The following is an 8,417-nucleotide window of genomic DNA, read 5'->3' on the forward strand; positions in this document are numbered from 1 at the left end:
TCAAGGACAGGAATACAGAACACTCTGCCCTGAGCACCGGTGAACAAAGCACCCTCGTCATCATTCAGCACGTGGTGTGTCCTCTTCCAGCCTCTGGGGGGATGTAGACTCTCTAGGGCTTCAGGAGTATGACTTCTGTCTGACACATCCTTCGGTTAGTTTAGCGGCGACTTAGATAAAATTCTTCTGGGGTATATGTACTTGTAAAGCTAACTTCTTTCTTACTGTAGCATGGAACGTTCTAAGATCTCCTTTTTTTCTTACTTTTTTTCGTTGTGAGGTCTTTTAGAGGTCAGATCATGGCCATTCCAGTTAAATGATCCTTCTTTGTAGAACCGTTTTTATGGGAAAAAAATCCCCCTTGACTCTTACTCCCTACCTCTCTTTTTAACTATTATATTTTATATATAATATATGTGCATATATACATTGGTTTTTCAAGACAGGGTTTCTCTGTGTAGTTTTGGTGCCTGTCCTGGATCTCGATCTGTAGACCAGGCTGTCCTCGAACTCACAGAGATCTGCCTGGCTCTGCCTCCAGAGTGCTGGGATCAAAGGTGTGTGCCACTGCTGCCCGGCTTATATGTGCATATATTATATATAATATATAATGTTATATTATATATGTGCACATGAGTGCAGGTGCCATGAGTGTGGGTGCCCATGGAGGCCAGAAGAAGGAGTCAGATTCCCTGGAGCTGGCATTACAGATGATGTGAGCTGCCTGATGTAGATGCTGGGAACTGAACTCTTCTGAGAGAACAGAGAGTGCTTTTAAATGGTGAGCCACCTCTTCAGCCTCTCCACATCATATATTCTTACTAAACATTCTTTCATACCAAATTCCTTAAATGATTTGTTTTACTTTTTAAAAAATTTCTGCATATTTTCTTTGCACAATGTAATGTGTTTCATTATGGCATGCCCATCCATGCATATAATGTGCATTGATTACGTGTGATCCTCACTCTACTCTTCCTTATTCCTCTCTTCTTTATCCCGTCTATCCCCAGTCACCTCATTTGCTTTCACATCCTCCCCCAGATTTCACACATGAGAGAAATGTGTAATACTTGCGTTTATGTCTAGCTTATTTCACTTGATAGAATGCTCTCCCGTTTCATCCACCTTTCTGCAAATGACCTAAGTTTGTTTTTTATGACTGAGTTAAACTTTGTGGTATCTGATGTGTACCATGTTTATCCATCTATCCACTGATGGTCATCTGGGTTGAGCAGTGGTATCTCATGTGTAACATGTTTATCCACTCATACACTGATGGGCATCGAGGTTGGACTCACACTTGGCTGTTGTGACTAGTGCTGCGATGAGCATGGATGTGCTGGCATCACATAGTAAGCTGAGTTTGATTGTTTCGGGTACATGCACAGGAGTTGCATGGCTGAATTATATCATAGTTCTGTTTTTAATTTTTGAGGAATCACTGTATTGATTTCCATGGTGGCTGGACTAATTTATATTTTCACCAGCAATGGATACGAATTCCTTTCCCCTTTATCCTCACCAACAAGCTTTGATTGTTGTTTCTTGGAAGTGACTATTCTGGCTAGGGTAAGGTGGGACACCTTTCAGAACAAGAGTCAGCATCAGAGAATAATTTGTGTTGTTCTTCCTTCATCCTTCTGTGAGATGGGACTACAATAATCTCACAGTCCCTGGCCTTGTGGGATCATTCCCAAAGATCCGACTCTCCTTACAAAGAGAATGACTGGGAAGAGGCACTGATGTCATAATGGCCGTGATCACAGTAGTGTGGTAAGACCCCGCCTAGGCCTGCACAAAATGCCACAGAGCCTGTGACTCTCTGGAGCAGATGCCTCATAAGAGCCAAAGACCAGGAACAGCTCAAAAGACCGTCAGCCAGTGAGTGGAACAAAACATGGCCTGAAAGAGGAATGAAGTCCTAATACATGGCACAACATGCCAGAACCTTGAAATGTGCTGAGAGCAAGAAGCCAGTCACAAAGCACCGCCACACACCCCATAATTCTGTTGATATGAGTTGTCTGGAGTGGACAAACCTGTGGTAACAGAAAGTGGATGGCTGGTTGCCTAGAGATGGTAGAGGAGGGATGGAGGGAGGGAGGGAAGGAGGGAGGGAGGGAACGTGGCTTAGGGAAGCGGGGTTTCTGTTTAGAGAAATGAAACCATTCTTACACCAACTGCAGTGCCCAACGCTGTGGGTGTTGGAAAAGTCATAGGATCATATACTCTAACTGGGTGAAGTGTTCTCTCTAGGAATGACATTTCAATGAAGTTGGTAACGATGCTTAGGGAACAAAGAAGCTGTATGGAATCCTTACCTGTGTCAAGGGATGAAAGCTGACATTTGCTTAACCTCCAGGGCACCCTGTGGGTGGGTGCCGTCATCCATTTCCAGGGAATGGAACCTGGCACTGATTCTGTATCTGAGCCATGCTCTGTGGGCCTCCAGTCAGCGTTTTCTTACTGAAGCTGCTCGCAGGGGATGCCCATGTTCTTCCTGGAGCATCAGCATGACGTCATGAGGCAGAGATGGTCAGACAGGCATTCCAGGGGAGAGAAGAACATGCACACAATCTAGATAACAGACCAGGAAAGTGGTTACTGACAAAGGTATGGGCCAAGTTTGGAGAATCAAGCTGGGGTAGCCGCAACCTTAAGCATCACCATCCCAGGCCTAAAGAGACAAAGGCAGGAAGCATGATGGTGACACAGAGGTGTTTATATACATGTATATATATATATATGTGCTGTCCTGGTTAATTTATATTGGCACAACCTAGAGTCACCTGGGAAGAGGTAGTCTCTATTAAGGGATTGGCCTCTGGCCATATCTGTGGGGAACTGTCTTGATTGTTGATTGGTGTGGGAAGGCCCAGATCATGGTGAGCATGCCACCCCTGGGCAGGTGTCCTGGGTTGTGTAAGCTACTCAAGCATGAATCTGTGAGGGAACCAGCAAGCAACCTCCCTCCATGCTTCCTGCCTCTTGATCCTGCCTTGAGTTCCGGCGCTCACACTTCCCTCAGTGATGGACTGTTAGCTGGATGTGAAATAAACCTTTTCTCCCCAAAGTTACTTTTGGTCATGGTGTTGATCCCAACAACAGTAAGCAAAGTAGAGAAGCTCTCTTCCTCAGATGATCACACCCACGGCATGATGCTACCGTGGTAAAAATCCAGACAGCCACGGCTCAGACTCGGCCTCCTGCTACCCTCTTGGCCTCATTCATGTCCTTCATTCACTGTACACAACAAGAAGCAGGAGGGGTCGGCATGGGGAGATGTCTCAACAATTAAGAGCACTGGCTATTCTTCCAGAAGAAGCAGGTTTGATTTCTAGCACCCACATGGCAGCTCACAACTGTCTGTAATTCCAGGTCTGGCCTCCATTGGACATCAGGCATACACATGAGATGTACATACATATAGGTAAAACACCCAAACACGTAAAAGAAAAATAACTAAATATTTCAGAAGAAAGTGGGAGGGAGAGTCAAAGGATGACGCTCAGACACAGCAGCCTCCAGGACAGAGAACGCCATGGCAGGTGGCCCTCTGGGGACAAATGAAATGTATGAGTACAATGTGGAGCTGTAATGCTGCAGGCATGTTCCAGGGTTGGGGAAGGAGATAGAGAACAAGACTTGAAACCATCCTCAGTTTGTCCTGATTCTCATTCTTTGCCCAGCTGTTTGCCCAGAGGCTACATTTTGTGCCTGGCATGCTTGCTGGCCCTCTAGAAGTCTCCATTCTCTTCTCAGGGCATCCCAGCAGCTCATGTTCCTAACTCAGTGTCAAGTCCACGCTGGCCCTCATTATCAAGCTAGAACTTCCAAGTCAACTCAGGAAATTCCAGGCTTTATTCAGGGAGTGAATCCTGACACAGGAAGTGGATTGTAAAGGAAGGGAGGATTATTAGGGGTCATCATGAGGAGCTGTTTGTGTTGGTTATCAGGAGAAGGCATGTCAGCTTTTACTGCAGTGCTTTGCAGATGTTCTTGGAAAACAGAGGAGAAGAAAGACATCAAAAGGAAATGGAAGCTTTGGGTTTCTTTTCTCTCTGGTCTTAAGTTGCTCTCTGGTTGAGGGAAGGAAATGTGCAAAACACACACACAAAAGTGCTGCCCTGGGAGATGAGCAGCTAGACTCCAGGGTGTCCTTGATTGATGGTGGTAGACTTTTCAACTACAGGAATTTTCTCCTTCATCTTTGCAGACTAAAGATCCAGGTCTTCCTTTGTACCAGAGTAGATCCAAGACCTACAGACCTGCAAGAACAAGAGCTCTAAGAAACCAACACACGGGGCAGTTTATTAGTTTATAATAAGAAACGATGTTGAGAGACAGAAGCTGCTGAAGTCAGATTGGCATCTGCTTCTGGTGTGGGGAAACTTCATGGGAAGCCAAACCACCATATGAGGTGGCTGAGAATGGGAATGGAGTGTGTGATTGGAAATTTATTGCCAGGGCCTGTTGTGTCTCCACCCACAGCATGGATGTGCCTGGAGTAAGTGAGATTTCAGCAGTGAAGAGGCAGGCTGCTCCTTGGATAGTGTTCAGGTGGAAGCCCTGGCATCTCCACATCTCCATCTCTGTTACTGAGCAATCTTTTGTGGAGTGAGAACATTTAATCTATCTATCTATCTATCTATCTATCTATCTATCTATCTATCTATTATCTACTTTCATCTATGTATATGTGTAATGTGCAAATTTACGTACGTATCTATCTGCCCATCTGTGTATATATGTATCTGTTATCTATCAATCTGTCAATCATCTATGTGTATGAACATACATATATCTACTATCTATGTATGCATGTATGCATTTATCTGCTATCTATTATCTGATCTACATTTATGTGTGTATGTATGAATGTATCTGTCTGTCTGTCTACTCATTTTATAGTGCTCTACACACAGTCAAGATATATTCTAATATTAGAGCCTAAGAACCATGTTGGATCTTTAACATGTTTGCAGATCTTTGTCCCAATCCTTTATGTCTTGATGACAGTTGTTGTAAGGACATTTAGTTCCTCTGAGTAATTGTTCTTTTTGCTGAGAGGCCAGGCCACATAGACAGCAGATGAAGAGGAGTGAACATAAACAGAGCACTTGATTTGCCAGTCACAGAGTGAGGATGCCAATACCTCTGAGATCCTACTACCTGCTGGTGAGGTGGTACACAGCTTCTGTATGATACAGTACCATGGCGGTAGTAACGGCACCCGGTCAGTCATACAATCATGAGGATTAACAGGTGACCCTCTGTAGCACACTGTGTTGCTGGATTGTGATGTACTGCAGGCTATATGTTAAATTAACATTTACTTATATTTTCACCTTATGAGATATTCACTGGGATATAACTCCAATAGAAGTTGATGAACACTAGTATGCTGTATCTTCATTGGAGACTTTTGAGCTTTGTGTATCTGGATGTGCATGTCTTTCATTAGATTCTGGAAAATTTCACTGTTATTGGTGTCCCAGAGTTATGATAATTCTTTCTCACCCCCTTTCTTTGATCTTTTCTGACCACCTGCCTTCCCATGACTTGTGTTCAAGTTCTGCATAGTCAAGATCCATTAACACCCTCTATTGCATTTATTTTATTCCATGAATTGTGTTCTTTAGTCCCTAAACATGTGTTTATGTTTTAATAATTTCTATCTCTTTATTGAACTTCTTGCTTAATTGCTGGGTTGCTTTTCTGATATTGTTTTCTGTCTGTGTTTCTGTGTGACTTGCTGAGTTTCTTGAAAGCTACTGTTCTCAGTTATTTCCCAGCAATCCACGAATCTCCTTGTCTTTGGAGTTGGTTCCAGGGATATTATTATGTGGATATGGAGGACAAGCTGTGGGTATCAATTCTCTCTATGAGGTCTTGGGAATGGAACCCATTTCTTCAGGCTTGGTGGCAGTGTCTTTGTATGCTGAATCATATTGCCAACTCTTTACTGGCGCTCTTGAACCAAGAGAGCTTTATGCTAAAACATGATAAGATCCTAAGAATTCCAAGGATGATAAATATGGCATCATCTCACTTGTACATGGAATCTGAAAGAGTTGAACTCAGAACTAGATGTAGAAGTATGCTTTCCAGGGCCTGAGGGTGGAAGGTGTTGGTAGAAAATGTTAAAATGCCTTGCATTCTAAGTGATCAACTGCATCTTCCAGTACCATTGGAGAATATGACACCACTGTGGTTATAAATCTTTGTCTGTCTGGTCAAGTGGTTAAATAAGGACTTGGAAGAGCACAGGAGAGGAAGAGATGGAGCTTGTAAAACCTTTTAGCTTAGTTAGCACTTGGTTTTAGCCTGGGCTTTCATTGGAGGATAAATGGTTGAGAGTTCTCTATGGGTACAGAGGCAAAGGCATTTGCAGCCCCATGGGCCACCTGGATGTCCACTGAGAAGACGGTCCCGGCAGCCAAGTCTGTTCTTCATTCTACTGTATGTCGTGTGCTCCTTTTCTGCCACACCTATTTGTGTTTCCTTTTTACCTGTCATTCCCCGCTTCCCAACTCTAAACCTCATGAGGGCAAGGTTCATTGCTGGCTTTGTTCACTGCTGTGCCTTTGGTATTCAACCTCCCACTAGCCATCAATCAGCTAACAGAATGCAAGATCAAATCATCCAGAGGTGAGCTCCTGACCATCCATCAGCTGGCACACACCAACTGGATTCTATTCTGTTAAGGAATGAGAGACTGGGTGCAGGAGGCAAGAACATAACGTACTTATTTACATTTGTGAACCTGACCCTGAAATAAGTCACCAAAGTTTTAGGACTTATTTACGGTGATGACTTGCAATTTCAGTAGGCTCGTAAATGACTGCACAAGTTAAGGCTGATGAGAGATAAAGTTGAAGACTCATTGTGTTTTAGAAACATTCCACAGTGCAATTCTTCTTAACAAAGAGACAGGAAACCCAATGTCTGTAATTCCCTAAAATAGGCATTCCCCCATTAACGTGGGGACACCTTCTTACGTGTCTCTGCTTAACTAGTCTCTTCCTGAAAGTTCATGCTATATTGGGGTTGGAGTGAATACTTTAAGTGACACCACAGAAGAAGGAACTGGAGAGATGGTTTAGCAGTAGAGTGCCTGCTGCCCTTTCAGAGGACTCAGATTCTATAACCAGTACCTACTAAGGCGGTTCACAAGAGCTTGTTGCCCCATCGAGCTCCCGAGAAGCCAACACTCTCTTCTGGTCTTTTTGGGTAACTGAATTCATATGCACATACTGTCCCATAACAGTTACACTAATTAAGACTAAAATGTTGATGGGTTCTGGGAGAGGAAAAGTCAGTTTTCTTTAAGGGCATGGCTCCCTTCTGGTAGTCAGTCAGAGTCCAGCAGATGACCCCCACACTGAGGAGGACAGCACAAATTGGATTTGATGGATTATTAAAAAAAGAAGACACAAATTTGGGGAGTAGGGAAGTGGGGTTAATCTGGGAGGAGTTGCTAGGAGTTGATAGTGACTATGATAAAAAAGTACAGCATATGCAGTTCACAAATAACTGATAAAAATACTTAAAAAATAAAATAAATCTTTAAGAAATAATACCAGAAGGAAAAAAACCCCAAAATTTAATTCTATTTGATCTCAAGCAAACCTCAATAGCTGCAGAAGAAAGAAGCAAAGTTTCTGAAGGGAGCCTTTGCCGGGGGCCTTGATGGTATAAATGCATACCATGGCAATGTTGCAAGATATTAAAGTTCCCGTTTGAGGGTTTATATAAAGAGATGAATAGCAAAGCATATGCCCAAGCAGGCAGCCTCTGATTCCAGGAGCTTTCCCTAACATAAATAAGCTGACAGCAGTATCCTGAGTTTTACTGGTTAGCTTTTAAAACAGGAAGATCTTCAAAGTAGATGAACTTTTTTGTAAAAGGTAAAAACGAAGTATTTCTTTTAGCTCTTGGAATGGATGAGTCATGGACCTTTCCCCTAGTTCTGAAATATTTCATGGTAACTGGGCTGTCACTTTATTTCTTTTTTTAGTTTAGTGTGTGTGTGTGTGTGTGTGTGTGTGTGTGTGTGTGTGTGTGTGTGTTTGCAGGTATGCACATGTTACAGTATGTGGAGGTCAGAGGACACCTCTGGTGTGCCCTCCATCCCTCTTGTTGGACCAGTCTCTTTTATTGTTGCTGTTACTGTTTTTCCTTCCCACTGTATACACCAGGCTAGCTGGCCCACAAGCTCCCAGGGATTCTCCTGACTGCTGCCCATCTACCTCAGGAGTGCCGAGATTACAGATTCACCCTATAAGATTGGCTTTTTAATAGAAATCTGGGGATTCAAACTCAGGTCCTCACACTCACATCTAAGCATTTTTAATCCATGAGCTGACTTCCTGGCCCAAAATTTCACAACTTAAACATTTTACAGGCTTAAA

This window comes from Peromyscus californicus, unplaced genomic scaffold (assembly GCF_007827085.1).
Source record: "Peromyscus californicus insignis strain IS unplaced genomic scaffold, ASM782708v3 Scaffold_8__1_contigs__length_139910024, whole genome shotgun sequence".
In the NCBI taxonomy this organism is placed as follows: Eukaryota; Metazoa; Chordata; class Mammalia; order Rodentia; family Cricetidae; genus Peromyscus; species Peromyscus californicus.